Source organism: Symsagittifera roscoffensis, chromosome 5 (genome assembly GCF_963678635.1).
Source record: "Symsagittifera roscoffensis chromosome 5, txSymRosc1.1, whole genome shotgun sequence".
NCBI classification, from domain to species: domain Eukaryota; kingdom Metazoa; phylum Xenacoelomorpha; order Acoela; family Convolutidae; genus Symsagittifera; species Symsagittifera roscoffensis.
The window spans coordinates 29,476,118-29,492,177 of record NC_087066.1 but is presented as its reverse complement, the minus strand read 5'-3'; the positions used below and the strand labels follow the sequence as shown (position 1 = coordinate 29,492,177).

The 16,060-nt window shown below is 32.0% G+C and overlaps 1 long non-coding RNA gene across 1 annotated transcript in view; it reads right to left on the bottom strand.

The window, feature by feature from the left end:
• Positions 1-244: 244 nt before the first annotated feature.
• The window catches only part of LOC134846514 (uncharacterized), a 31,387-nt gene continuing 15,571 nt past the window's right edge, over positions 245-16,060 (bottom strand). Inside the window, exons 2-3 of the long non-coding RNA XR_010162808.1 lie at positions 3,249-3,543; positions 245-2,794 (exon numbers count right to left, since the gene is read on the bottom strand). This is a non-coding gene — a long non-coding RNA (uncharacterized LOC134846514). The remainder of the gene's footprint in view (positions 2,795-3,248; positions 3,544-16,060) is intronic.

Here is a 16,060-nt window from a genome sequence, read left to right as displayed (position 1 = left end):
AATTCGATTCGGGTACAATTTCTTGGAACTGGCTTAGTAACCTTAAAATTCAAAAATCAATACCCAGGCTGTCAATTATCTTTGTGAAATCGGCCTGACTAAAAAACAACCCCGAGAACAAATTTTCCTTCAATTTAAGAATGTTAGAACAATGTAAGATTACTAATAGAATACAAATTTATTCAAACTTTTAAATAAATTTCGTCAAATTTATTCAAAAATTTACATTTAATTTAATGCAGTAGATATCGCCCAGTATTTTTGGCTGGTGTATGTTAGAGCTCCTCTTTGTTTCAACTGATTTATATACCACCGTTTGCTTTACTCGTTACTACTTCAGCCAGCTTTTCTTCTAAACGTTTGCGGATAGCAAAATAATCGCTGTGGTATGTCATGTAATTATCTTCCATTATTTTTTTTGCTTCGCGTAGCTTCGCAATAGCTTCATCATTGCTGCAGCAACCTGACCATTCCTTCAAGACAATTGCAGTTTGGATACTCATCTCAGAGCCAAAACTTGTGTAGATCTGATGCGATTTTTCATATAACAAGGAAGCTTCTTTCTGGTCTTTAATGTTGAATTTTACGCGATCGGCTAATTTTCTAGTCGTGTAAGCAACTGACTCATGATTTCCAAGTGTTTCGGTCAGATCATCTTTGAAAGCAAGATGCTTTGAAATTATTGACTTGAGCTTATCCGGTTTGTCATTTTTATCTGTAATCGCGTCCAGTTGGGCACGGCGTAACTCTGTTAGCGTACGAGTTTTTTCGCACAATATTATAGGCCAATACTCCACGACCCAAGCATCCGAGCTAGTTAAAATTTTCTCATACATCTCAACAGATTTTTCATAACAATCAGCAATCAGCCACTCTTCCCAATCAAATGAATATGTGGGTTTCGTATCTTTCCCGTAGCTGTTATACCGAATAGAGCGAGCGATTGTATAATACAAGAAGCCCCGCGCTAAGCTTGTGTTCAATGAGTTATCATCAGCAACTATTTCCCGGCTTTTATTTAGAATGTTTCTTGATTTGTTGATGTTTCCCACAACCTTTTTTCGGCGCAGTTCAGAAGATATTATGCATTTGCAAACAATTAGAGCATTAGGCTCTTTTAGTTCCGCCATTATTGCTTCTAGTTTTTCAGCAAATGGAAGCAATAGGGTTCTGAAGCTGCTGAGTATCCGCAAAAAAGAGAAACATGCCAATATAGCAAAGCATAATTGGCCGCTCCAGCTGACAGGGAAAACATCATTTAGATCAGTAGCAGCTAGATCCAGATTGCGAAACGAGGCAATGAACTGATTTAAGTTGTGCCAGTCACGTCGCACAGAATCTAAGGTTGGGCCGAAGTTGTTTTTTTCAACCTGAGCAAGGGACCAATGAAGCAGCTTGTCGAAATAATTTCTGATATAAACAAGCTCCAATTTAGCAAAGTCGCTGATTTTCAGCCGAACGTAATCTTTAATAAAAGGATGTAAATAGAATAGCTTGGAACATTTGTCATACTCCACAAGACTCAAACCTTGACAGTCAATCAGCAAAATAATTCCATCTAATTTCGATTGAGAATAATCTCGAAAAATGCAGCTTATAGTTTTTTTGTCGAAACTATCTGGAAATATGCTTGCACAATTCATTAAAAGTGACTGTTCTTTGGTCAGTTTTTCAAAAGATAATAAAAGACTGCCTTCCAAGGTAATGAAGCCCTGACTGGATTTGAGCTGACGCAGCTCAGTGACAGTGATGTCGTCAATTCTCTGGACAAGAGCTGCCAATATCTTTAGAACTAAAGGAACGCCCCCTGACGATCTAACAATTTCTTGGATCAATTCATCCTCAAGTTCACTATGCAGCTTCTGTAGCCATTTTTTGCAATCTTCAGCTTCAAGGGGTTTCAAATCTTGTGTTTCGAACAAGGATTGATTCAATTCCAAATCGTAGGATTTATCTCTTGATGTACAGATAACTCTAACACCAGTAACAAAAATTTTGTTGATTATTTCGTTCACTATACCATATTGTCTGAATTTCCCTAGAAGTGTATCTATGTTGTCAAGAACAATTAATAGATTTTTTGATTGAACAATATTTTTGATGTGCGCGAACAAAATTTGCAGAGGATCAGGGGAGTCATTAACTGCTTGAGTAATAGCTGGAAACAGTTGGCACAGTAGTCTAACAGCGTTGGGCTTGACAAGTGTTTCATCAAGATCAGACGATAATTCCTTGAACGAGGCATTCAAGCAGATTTGTGATGCATTTGTATCCATTTCCTGTTTTGCGAACGTCCAAGCAAGTGTACTTTTTCCCATTCCGGGCGCTCCTGAAATTACAACAACCTTGGACTCCAATTTTTCTCTCAATACATCCAGGTAGTCTTGACGACCCGCTATTGGTCGAGTTTCAGGTATGTTGCTGCTTGGTAAGTTTGATTCTTTTTCTCGACTATTCGATACAAGTCGTTCATTGTTCTGTTGTGCTTCTTCTTTTCTTATTATGGATTCAAGTCTCGCCGTGCTTTGATTTATTGCACTGGAAGTACTTGCCTGCATTTCCTGCATTTTTCTAGTGATTTCATTTGTATCGTCCTTTGTTGCTCCTTTTTCCATCATCGACTGTAGTCTAGCCGCCGAATGATAAATTTCGCTGGAAGTTCCCGCTTGTAGCTCGTGCATTTTTCTCGTAATTTCATTAGTATCATCTTTCGTAGAGACGTTTGTGAACTGTTTTTCAAAAATGCTAATTTGTGAAACCACGTCCTGTAGATTATTCGAGTTGTCGTGTAAATCTTAAATTGAAAATAAGGGTCGCAATATTGTTCTAGATGAAGCTATAAGCCTAGAATGTTTTCAACTCAAAACTACTTTTAAATTTAAAAAAATCAATAAACGCTCATTTTCAGTTCATCAAGCAATATATTTTTTGGGTACGGCGACATTTTTATCAGGCGACAAAAGGTAACAAACATAAAATTGTAACAGGGCATTTTCAAGTAGTGACTCTTGCTCCGCTGCGCTTACATTCGGCACGAGAGGAATTGTGCGATTGATCAGTGTTCGCCGTTCAATATAATGTTGCAAGTTGTCGATTGATACAAAATGTCGCATGTTTGTGGTATCATATTCTAAAGCAAATGGCGTTTCAGAAAAATATAAAAGTTTGAAAAAAAAACATAAGGTGCTTAGACCGAATCGATGGATACGCAGTAAACTATTTTGCGATCCTTATATGAGCGACAGTACCTGCTTTGATTACTTCCAACTCTCTTTCTAAAGACATTAGGAATCTGTGAAACTCATTCGGATGATTTGCTAGAAACGATGTGAACTTCAGTGTTTTATTATTTTCCACAAACTTGATAATATCATCGCACACTTGTGTTAAACTTGAAGTTTTGCCACATTCTTTGATTTGTTCAACTAAATGAGTAACTTTTCCGTCATATTCGGCTGCTGACAAAAAACGTGTTTGCCCGTGTGCCATATTGTTCCGCAGGCCTCGTAGTATTTGGTTGCAAGCGTCAATGGTTTTGTCTTGCTTTAAGTGGCCGACAATGGTTAAGCGGCCGCATTACCAGAACTCAAAAGGTCTTGCAATGTGTCAAAACACGCAGAATCAGTCATATTGGGTTGGTTAAGAAAAATTTAAGAACTATTGCCTGCCCTATATTTTAAGTAGTGACAAAAAATGAGGGCGGTAGAAACTCACATTATTGAAACGATATTAAATGGATTTTAATGATTCAACAAAAAATATGACTATACCCGGGTTGACAAAAAATGCTAGTCATACAATTTTCATATATGGAAAAATGTTAATCATACACTTTTCAGGCAATTCCATAAGTACAGAAAATTGCATGAAAGGTCTATGATTAGTATTTTCTCGTATATGGAAATTGTATGAGTAGCATTTTTCCATAAACCAAATATATTTATATTTTTCATTTTAATTTCTTAAAAATTTTTTGGTTGTGTTCGTAACCGAACACAAATGACATAAACCTTGGTTACTCAAGAAAGTTTTTCTTTTTTAATTTAGTACGATACACCGAATTTTTTGCCAAAACAAGAGAAAAATTTTTCGAATATTCGACGACACCATTTTAGCAAAATGTATGAAATTTGTATGATTAGTATTTTTTCATGGACTTAGTTTATGGAATTGTATGATTAGCATTTTTGGTCTATGGAGGTCTACCCGGGTAATCAGTTTTAAATAAATTTTATCAATTCGTTTAGAATTTTATAACGACTAATCATGAAAAACCGATACCAGCAATATTTTCTGTGAAAAGCCAGAGCAAGATCGCTATATATTTGTGAAATCACTTTGTGATTTTTACTATTATGATGATAGAGTGAAACTTATTTGCTGTGTAATTGAAAACCAAATATCTTTTCTTTGTCTGTTTTTTGTATTTTGTTTTGCAGGAGCTTTTGGTAGGCTACTGTGAATATACTGTTTAACAAAATCTAACAAGACTGCCCATATCAGGCTTACGCCTTGAATGTTTTGATTGCTTTTTTCCGTCTTTTGAGAAATGTTCAAAAAATATGATGAAAGCTTCAAAAAAAGAAAATAGATTTTTTCATTGGTTAAATCGACCACTACTCTGTAAAAAATGAGGCGTGTCAAAATATCCAGGGTGTCTACCTGATTCCAGCCATCTTGTTGACTTTTAATAAACTTTATATGCTTTACAAATCAGGGAACCCCTTGAAAAAAATATACAAGCAAGACAAAGAAAAAAATGGCCTGTAACTATAGAACAATCCAATTTCACTCAAACAGAAAAAAAAACACAACGCGGTTCTGCTAATAAATAGCAATCCAGCGCTAAAAATTCACTGAAACAATTGATTTTCTGGGTTTTCATGATAAGTTACTATATAATCATTTAATTCTAAAAATGGGTAAAAATGGATAACAATGGGTTAAAAACGGATTATAATCTTTTTTTTTGTCAGATCAGCAAAAACCATTTCATTGACTTGAAGAAATATAATAATATAATATATTAACTACAATCAATTTTTTTCGAAAAAAAATGAACGTTTCACGAGCGGTGCTGCCTATTGACATCCAGGCAGCTGCTTTTTGCTCAACATTCGTTTGATTAGATGAAGTGAGATTTCCTTAAAACTTGAAAAGTTATTCTTGTTTTCAATTTTTTTTTCATCTCCACTTTTTTATACATTTTTTAGTTCTTCAGGTTTGCTGAACTTTATTTACATTGCGTGAGAAAAATTAAACTGTGTGCAGACAACAGTTGAAATTCAACTGCCCAAAGTTTCACATGTCAATTATGCATAACTCAATCAATTCAAAACTCTTCTGTAATATTCGGGTTTGACACTTTAAGCCTTGTGTTTTTCGACTGCCTTTTAAGATCTCTGGAGAACTAATAACATCAAAAAATTAAATTTAAAGAGAAAAATGAAAAAAAGATTTTTTTAAAATAGATTTTTTGTGAAAACATTCCCCACACGTCAATATAAGTCAAAGTGATATGTTTTGCTTCTATTAACAAATCAATTATGGCATATAAGCTTCCTTGAACCAATTCGGAACAATTTCGTAGACGAATTAATACTCGCTTTCGCGTTAATAGCGCGAAATATATCGCGCGTTAATTGTCCCAAATTGGCCAAAATAGCAATATTTAAGCCCCCATAACGTTACAAAAAATAATCACTGGTAATTTTTGTTCCAAATTTAAGCTCAGAACAAGAATGGCTTTCGAATGATATTAACGAAGTTCTGTCAAAAGTGGCTAGTTAAAAAGTCGAAATTTGTCTGAAGAAAAAAAATCCACCAAGAGCACAAATGTTCCTTTACTTTCGTTACGAAAGTTGGAACAATAAGGAGTTGCAACAAACTGCGCTGAAATCAATTATTGTCACAAAGTTTCCTTTCGTATACAATATAATTGGTATTTTCCTTGTAAATTCAAGTGCAATGATATAATTTTTTTTTCAAAATCTGCAAAAGCTCATGCAAAAAAGAAAGCTGAATCATCTTTTTACATAGGTTTCCATGGCGTCATTTTTCCGCGGTGCCTTTATTTTTTTTTTTGAATTGGAAGAGCGATAGATTAGATAAATGATAACGTCCTCATAGTTTTTTCATGCTTTTTGGCCGACACTTGTTTTCAATTTTTTTTTCATCTCCACTTTTTTACACAATTTTTAGTTCTTCAGGTTTGTTGAATTTTATTTACATTACCTAATCCTAATAGTTTCAGATTTCGAGAAGGAAAATTTTTGAAAAAAAAGCTATTTATAATGCATTTTAACGAGTTACCAAATAAAATGATTGTTAAATGAATTGTGTTTTTACGGATATAATAAAAAAATAAAGTTTACCGAATTAATTTCATGATAAAATTGCAGCAACACTGGATTTTAGTCGATTTTCTTTATAATTGATTTTTTTCCCATTAATATCCGTTAAAGCTGGACTTAAAGCTAATGAAACGCTCAGTTTCAAAAAAATCTACCCACCTCAACAAGGGTTGAGTTTGCATTTTAAATCTGAATTAAAATTTTAAATTTATTCTCTTTGTCTAGTAAATAAAGCAACAAAAAAATTTCAAAATTAAACAAAATAAAAAAATTAACTTTAAATCAGAAAGTAAGTGCTAACAAGACTGCTCAAATCCGCCTGCAGTTTAATTGGTCTCCAATAGTTTAGCAGTCGATAAGCAAATTAGAGGGAGGCGCTTGATAGAAAATTAGACGATTCTGCAAAACTACAGTTGTGAGAAAAAAGACGAAAGTGAGATTTAAATTGTTTGCAGACAAATTGCGTGAGAAAAAATAAACTGTGTGCAGACAACAGTTAAAATTCAACGGCCCAAAGTTTCACATGTCAATTATGCATAACTCAATCAATTCAAAACTCTTCTGTAACATTCGGGTTTGACACTTTAAGCCTTGAGTTTTTCGACTGCCTTTTAAGATCTCTGGAGAACTAATAACATCAAAAAATTAAATTTAAAGAGAAAAATAAAAAATATATTTTCTTAAAATAGATTTTTTGTGAAAACATTCCCCACACGTCAATATAAGTCAAAGTGTTATGTTTTGCTTCTATTAACAAATCAATTATGGCATATAAGCTTCCTTGAACCAATTTGGAACAATTTCGTAGACGAATTAATACTCGCTTTTGCGTTAATAGCGCGAAATATATCGCGCGTTAATTGTCCCAAATTGGCCAAAATGGCAATATTTAAGCCCCCATGACCTTACAAAAAAAATCACTGGTAATTTTTGTTCCAAAATTAAGCTCAGAACAAGAATAGCTTTCGAATAATATTAAAGAAAATCTGTCAAAATTGGCTAGTTAAAAAGTCGAAATTTGTCTGAAGAAAAAAATTCCACCAAGAGCACAAATGTTCCTTTACTTTCGTTACGAAAGTTGGAACAATTAGGAGTTGCAACAAACTGCGCTGAAATCAATTATTGTCACAAAGTTTCCTTTCGTATACAATATAAATGGTATTTTCCTTGTAAATTCAAGTGCAATGATATAATTTTTTTTTCAAAATCTGCAAAAGCTCATGCAAAAAAAAAGCTGAATCATCTTTTTACATAGGTTTCCATGGCGTCATATTTCCGCGGTGCCTTTATTATTTTTTTTTTGAATTGGAAGAGCGATAGATTAGATAAATGATAACGTCCTCATAGTTTTTTCATGCTTTTTGGTCGACACTTGTTTTCAATTTATTTTTCATCTCCACTTTTTTACACAATTTTTAGTTCTTCAGGTTTGTTGAACTTTATTTACATTACCTAATCCTAATAGTTTCAGATTTCGAGAAGGAATATTTTTGAAAAAAAAAGCTATTTATAATGCATTTTAACGAGTTACCAATTAAAATGATTGTTAAATGAATTGTGTTTTTACGGATATAATAAAAAAATAAAGTTTACCGAATTAATTTCATGATAAAATTGCAGCAACACTGGATTTTAGTCAATTTTCTTTATAATTGATTTTTTTCCCATTAATATCCGTTAAAGCTGGACTTAAAGCTAATGAAACGCTCAGTTTCAAAAAAATCTACCCACCTCAACAAGGGTTGAGTTTGCATTTTAAATCTGAATTAAAATTTTAAATTTATTCTCTTTGTCTAGTAAATAAAGCAACAAAAAAATTTCAAAATTAAACAAAATAAAAAAATTAACTTCAAATCAGAAAGTAAGTGCTAACAAGACTGCTCAAATCCGCCTGCAGTTTAATTGGTCTCCAATAGTTTAGCAGTCGATAAGCAAATTAGAGGGAGGCGCTTGAAAGAAAATTAGACGATTCTGCAAAACTACAGTTGTGAGAAAAAAGACAAAAGTGAGATTTAAAATGTTTGCAGACAAATTGCGTGAGAAAAAATAAACTGTGTGCAGACAACAGTTAAAATTCAACGGCCCAAAGTTTCACATGTCAATTATGCATAACTCAATCAATTCAAAACTCTTCTGTAACATTCGGGTTTGACACTTTAAGCCTTGAGTTTTTCGACTGCCTTTTAAGATCTCTGAAGAACTAATAACATCAAAAAATTAAATTTAAAGAGAAAAATAAAAAATATATTTTTTTAAAATAGATTTTTTGTGAAAACATTCCCCACACGTCAATATAAGTCAAAGTGTTATGTTTTGCTTCTATTAACAAATCAATTATGGCAAATAAGCTTCCTTGAACCAATTTGGAACAATTTCGTAGACGAATTAATACTCGCTTTTGCGTTAATAGCGCGAAATATATCGCGCGTTAATTGTCCCAAATTGGCCAAAATGGCAATATTTAAGCCCCCATGACCTAACAAAAAAAATCACTGGTAATTTTTGTTCCAAAATTAAGCTCAGAACAAGAATAGCTCTCGAATAATATTAAAGAAAATCTGTCAAAATTGGCTAGTTAAAAAGTCGAAATTTGTCTGAAGAAAAAAATTCCACCAAGAGCACAAATGTTCCTTTACTTTCGTTACGAAAGTTGGAACAATTAGGAGTTGCAACAAACTGCGCTGAAATCAATTATTGTCACAAAATTTCCTTTCGTATACAATATAAATGGTATTTTCCTTGTAAATTCAAGTGCAATGATATAATTTTTTTTTCAAAATCTGCAAAAGCTCATGCAAAAAAAAAGCTGAATCATCTTTTTACATAGGTTTCCATGGCGTCATATTTCCGCGGTGCCTTTATTATTTTTTTTTTGAATTGGAAGAGCGATAGATTAGATAAATGATAACGTCCTCATAGTTTTTTCATGCTTTTTGGTCGACACTTGTTTTCAATTTATTTTTCATCTCCACTTTTTTACACAATTTTTAGTTCTTCAGGTTTGTTGAACTTTATTTACATAACCTAATCCTAATAGTTTCAGATTTCGAGAAGGAATATTTTTGAAAAAAAAAGCTATTTATAATGCATTTTAACGAGTTACCAATTAAAATGATTGTTAAATGAATTGTGTTTTTACGGATATAATAAAAAAATAAAGTTTACCGAATTAATTTCATGATAAAATTGGAGCAACACTGGATTTTAGTCGATTTTCTTTATAATTGATTTTTTTCCCATTAATATCCGTTAAAGCTGGACTTAAAGCTAATGAAACGCTCAGTTTCAAAAAAATCTACCCACCTCAACAAGGGTTGAGTTTGCATTTTAAATCTGAATTAAAATTTTAAATTTATTCTCTTTGTCTAGTAAATAAAGCAACAAAAAAATTTCAAAGTTAAACAAAATAAAAAAATTAACTTTAAATCAGAAAGTAAGTGCTAACAAGACTGCTCAAATCCGCCTGCAGTTTAATTGGTCTCCAATAGTTTAGCAGTCGATAAGCAAATTAGAGGGAGGCGCTTGAAAGAAAATTAGACGATTCTGCAAAACTACAGTTGTGAGAAAAAAGACGAAAGTGAGATTTAAATTGTTTGCAGACAAATTGCGTGAGAAAAAATAAACTGTGTGCAGACAACAGTTAAAATTCAACGGCCCAAAGTTTCACATGTCAATTATGCATAACTCAATCAATTCAAAACTCTTCTGTAACATTCGGGTTTGACACTTTAAGCCTTGAGTTTTTCGACTGCCTTTTAAGATCTCTGGAGAACTAATAACATCAAAAAATTAAATTTAAAGAGAAAAATAAAAAATATATTTTTTTAAAATAGATTTTTTGTGAAAACATTCCCCACACGTCAATATAAGTCAAAGTGTTATGTTTTGCTTCTATTAACAAATCAATTATGGCATATAAGCTTCCTTGAACCAATTTGGAACAATTTCGTAGACGAATTAATACTCGCTTTTGCGTTAATAGCGCGAAATATATCGCGCGTTAATTGTCCCAAATTGGCCAAAATGGCAATATTTAAGCCCCCATGACCTTACAAAAAAAATCACTGGTAATTTTTGTTCCAAAATTAAGCTCAGAACAAGAATAGCTTTCGAATAATATTAAAGAAAATCTGTCAAAATTGGCTAGTTAAAAAGTCGAAATTTGTCTGAAGAAAAAAATTCCACCAAGAGCACAAATGTTCCTTTACTTTCGTTACGAAAGTTGGAACAATTAGGAGTTGCAACAAACTGCGCTGAAATCAATTATTGTCACAAAGTTTCCTTTCGTATACAATATAAATGGTATTTTCCTTGTAAATTCAAGTGCAATGATATAAATTTTTTTTCAAAATCTGCAAAAGCTCATGCAAAAAAAAAGCTGAATCATCTTTTTACATAGGTTTCCATGGCGTCATATTTCCGCGGTGCCTTTATTTTTTTTTTTTTGAATTGGAAGAGCGATAGATTAGATAAATGATAACGTCCTCATAGTTTTTTCATGCTTTTTGGCCGACACTTGTTTTCAATTTTTTTTTCATCTCCACTTTTTTACACAATTTTTAGTTCTTCAGGTTTGTTGAATTTTATTTACATTACCTAATCCCAATAATTTCAGATTTCGAGAAGGAAAATTTTTGAAAAAAAAGCTATTTATAATGCATTTTAACGAGTTACCAAATAAAATGATTGTTAAATGAATTGTGTTTTTACGGATATAATAAAAAAATAAAGTTTACCGAATTAATTTCATGATAAAATTGCAGCAACACTGGATTTTAGTCGATTTTCTTTATAATTGATTTTTTTCCCATTAATATCCGTTAAAGCTGGACTTAAAGCTAATGAAACGCTCAGTTTCAAAAAAATCTACCCACCTCAACAAGGGTTGAGTTTGCATTTTAAATCTGAATTAAAATTTTAAATTTATTCTCTTTGTCTAGTAAATAAAGCAACAAAAAAATTTCAAAATTAAACAAAATAAAAAAATTAACTTTAAATCAGAAAGTAAGTGCTAACAAGACTGCTCAAATCCGCCTGCAGTTTAATTGGTCTCCAATAGTTTAGCAGTCGATAAGCAAATTAGAGGGAGGCGCTTGAAAGAAAATTAGACGATTCTGCAAAACTACAGTTGTGAGAAAAAAGACGAAAGTGAGATTTAAATTGTTTGCAGACAAATTGCGTGAGAAAAAATAAACTGTGTGCAGACAACAGTTAAAATTCAACGGCCCAAAGTTTCACATGTCAATTATGCATAACTCAATCAATTCAAAACTCTTCTGTAACATTCGGGTTTGACACTTTAAGCCTTGAGTTTTTCGACTGCCTTTTAAGATCTCTGGAGAACTAATAACATCAAAAAATTAAATTTAAAGAGAAAAATAAAAAATATATTTTTTTAAAATAGATTTTTTGTGAAAACATTCCCCACACGTCAATATAAGTCAAAGTGTTATGTTTTGCTTCTATTAACAAATCAATTATGGCATATAAGCTTCCTTGAACCAATTTGGAACAATTTCGTAGACGAATTAATACTCGCTTTTGCGTTAATAGCGCGAAATATATCGCGCGTTAATTGTCCCAAATTGGCCAAAATGGCAATATTTAAGCCCCCATGACCTTACAAAAAAAATCACTGGTAATTTTTGTTCCAAAATTAAGCTCAGAACAAGAATAGCTTTCGAATAATATTAAAGAAAATCTGTCAAAATTGGCTAGTTAAAAAGTCGAAATTTGTCTGAAGAAAAAAATTCCACCAAGAGCACAAATGTTCCTTTACTTTCGTTACGAAAGTTGGAACAATTAGGAGTTGCAACAAACTGCGCTGAAATCAATTATTGTCACAAAGTTTCCTTTCGTATACAATATAAATGGTATTTTCCTTGTAAATTCAAGTGCAATGATATAAATTTTTTTTCAAAATCTGCAAAAGCTCATGCAAAAAAAAAGCTGAATCATCTTTTTACATAGGTTTCCATGGCGTCATATTTCCGCGGTGCCTTTATTTATTTTTTTTTGAATTGGAAGAGCGATAGATTAGATAAATGATAACGTCCTCATAGTTTTTTCATGCTTTTTGGTCGACACTTGTTTTCAATTTATTTTTCATCTCCACTTTTTTACACAATTTTTAGTTCTTCAGGTTTGTTGAACTTTATTTACATTACCTAATCCTAATAGTTTCCGATTTCGAGAAGGAATATTTTTGAAAAAAAAAGCTATTTATAATGCATTTTAACGAGTTACCAATTAAAATGATTGTTAAATGAATTGTGTTTTTACGGATATAATAAAAAAATAAAGTTTATCGAATTAATTTCATGATAAAATTGCAGCAACACTGAATTTTAGTCGATTTTCTTTATAATTGATTTTTTTCCCATTATCATCCGTTAAAGATTGACTTAAAGCTAATGAAACGCTCAGTTTCAAAAAAATCTACCCACCTCAACAAGGGTTGAGTATGCATTCTAAATCTGAATTAAAATTTTAAATTTATTCTCTTTTCTAGTAAATAAAGCAACAAAAAAATTTCAAAAGTAAACAAAATAAAAAAATTAACTTTAAATCAGAAAGTAAGTGCTAACAAGACTGCTCAAATCCGCCTGCAGTTTAATTGGTCTCCAATAGTTTAGCAGTCGATAAGCAAATTAGAGGGAGGCGCTTGAAAAAAAATTAGACGATTCTGCAAAATTACAGTTGTGAGAAAAAAGACGAAAGTGAGATTTAAATTGTTTGCAGACAAATTGCGTGAGAAAAAATAAACTGTGTGCAGACAACAGTTAAAATTCAACGGCCCAAAGTTTCACATGTCAATTATGCATAACTCAATCAATTCAAAACTCTTCTGTAACATTCGGGTTTGACACTTTAAGCCTTGAGTTTTTCGACTGCCTTTTAAGATCTCTGGAGAACTAATAACATCAAAAAATTAAATTTAAAGAGAAAAATGAAAAATATATTTTTTTAAAATAGATTTTTTGTGAAAACATTCCCCACACGTCAATATAAGTCAAAGTGTTATGTTTTGCTTCTATTAACAAATCAATTATGGCATATAAGCTTCCTTGAACCAATTTGGAACAATTTCGTAGACGAATTAATACTCGCTTTTGCGTTAATAGCGCGAAATATATCGCGCGTTAATTGACCCAAATTGGTCAAAATGGCAATATTTGAGCCCCCATAACCTTACAAAAAAAATTACTGGTAATTTTTGTTCCAAAATTAAGCTCAGAACAAGAGTAGCTTTCGAATAATATTAAAGAAAATCTGTCAAAAGTGGCTAGTTAAAAAGTCGAAATTTGTCTGAAGAAAAAAAATCCACCAAGAGCACAAATGTTCCTTTACTTTCGTTACGAAAGTTGGAACAATAAGGAGTTGCAACAAACTGCGCTGAAATCAATTATTGTCACAAAGTTTCCTTTCGTATACAATATATTTGGTATTTTCCTTGTAAATTCAAGTGCAATGATATAAATTTTTTTTCAAAATCTAAAATCTGCAAGAGCTCATGCAAAAAAAAAGCTGAATCATCTTTTTACATAGGTTTCCATGGCGTCATATTTCCGCGGTGCCTTTATTTTTTTTTTTTGAATTGGAAGAGCGATAGATTAGATAAATGATAACGTCCTCATAGTTTTTTCATGCTTTTTGGCCGACACTTGTTTTCAATTTTTTTTTCATCTCCACTTTTTTACACAGTTTTTAGTTCTTCAGGTTTGTTGAATTTTATTTACATTACCTAATCCTAATAGTTTCAGATTTCGAGAAGGAAAATTTTTGAAAAAAAGCTATTTATAATGCATTTTAACGAGTTACCAAATAAAATGATTGTTAAATGAATTGTGTTTTTACGGATATAATAAAAAAATAAAGTTTACCGAATTAATTTCATGATAAAATTGCAGCAACACTGGATTTTAGTCGATTTTCTTTATAATTGATTTTTTTCCCATTAATATCCGTTAAAGATCGGTTTCAAAAAACGCTCAGTTTCAAAAAATCTACCCACCTCAACAAGGGTTGAGTTTGCATTTTAAATCTGAATTAAAATTTTAAATTTATTCTCTTTGTCTAGTAAATAAAGCAACAAAAAAATTTCATAAGTAAACAAAATAAAAAAATTAACTTTAAATCAGAAAGTAAGTGCTAACAAGACTGCTCAAATCTGCCTGCAGTTTAATTGGTCTCCAATAGTTTAGCAGTCGATAAGCAAATTAGAGGGAGGCGCTTAAAAGGAAATTAGACAATTCTGCAAAACTACAGTTGTGAGAAAAAAGACGAAAGTGAGATTTAATTTGTTAGCAGACAAATTGCGTGAGAAAAAAATTGTTCGCAGACAACAGTTAAATTTCAGTGGCCAAAAGTTTTACATGTCAACAATGCATAACTCATTCAATTCAAAACTCTTCTGTAAAATTCGGGCTTGACATTTCATGTTCATTTAAAATAATTGTTTTGATAGGAATTGTCATTTCATGTTCTTTTTGTATAAGTGAAACTTGACTCGTAAGAAAAATTTTTACTGGCTTTTTCCTTTTCATAAGTTTTTTGTCTAAAATGCCAGATCTGTAAAAAAAATTGTCTAATTTCGTTTTTGCAGCATCCGTCTAATTTGCTTATCGTTCAATTCCCTAGGCCCCGTTTTTCTATACAAAATTTTTGAGTAACAACTGGTTTTGCAAGTCAATTATAAATAATAAATTAATATTAGTTGTGTAAAGAAACATCAATAACAGTTTATTTGCCTAATTTCAACTTGGAGCAATTTTGTATGCGGGATAGTATATCCTGTTACGTTCTCTGCATCATTGATAACTTATACGACTTATTAAACGAGCAGCTTACGTGCATAAAGCAATTTAATAATCACATCGTGTAGGATCCAGCATCGATGTTTACTACACAACTTTCTTAAAGCACGTTAATGGTCTCCAAATTAGCAACCTGGCAATTTTCAAGCATTCATAAGAAAAATGATCAGAGATAAAATAGATTATACAAAACTTTTCGTTCAAGTATGCATTACGAGGCCAAACTGTGCATTTTGTGCATTGTTAGCGGATTCCGCAACAAGAAAGCTCCCTTTCTTTTTCTTTTGTTCTTTACTTTCCTTTATTCGTTCCGACAGATTTTCACATGTTTGAAGACTTGCCTCTGGAATCCAGGAACATACAGACACAACGACTATACAGAACAACTTAGAAAAACGAATTCCTTGCCAATTTCCTTCACTATAGCTTTACATGATATGTGTTTTCTTAATCGAGTCCTGACTGATCAATTTGATTTCAACCTTTACAGATACATAAATTTTACCTTTGCAGCCAAAGACCTTCGCAATAGCTCACGCCCTAAGCTTTCAACAACCCAGAATTGTCGACTCTTCTTTACAGAGCAATTTTTCTTCTATCGCGTCTGTCGGTATGCCAACATGATTTCAGCAAACAACATAGCCGACATTTTCTCATCGCCTGAAATTTTCAAAGCAAAATTGAAAATCTATCTGAAAAATAGAATTGATATGTTCAACTTAAACAACTCTTGTTCAATGCTACTTTGTTGCCATTGCATAAATTGCCGTTCGTGATGTCTTGTGTACATAATCATACCATTTCTTTTGTTTGATGCCTTTATATTTTAAAGGGAATAAATTCTTTTAGTAGTAGTAGTAGTAGTATCCAGTGCACAGTTTGGCTCGTAAA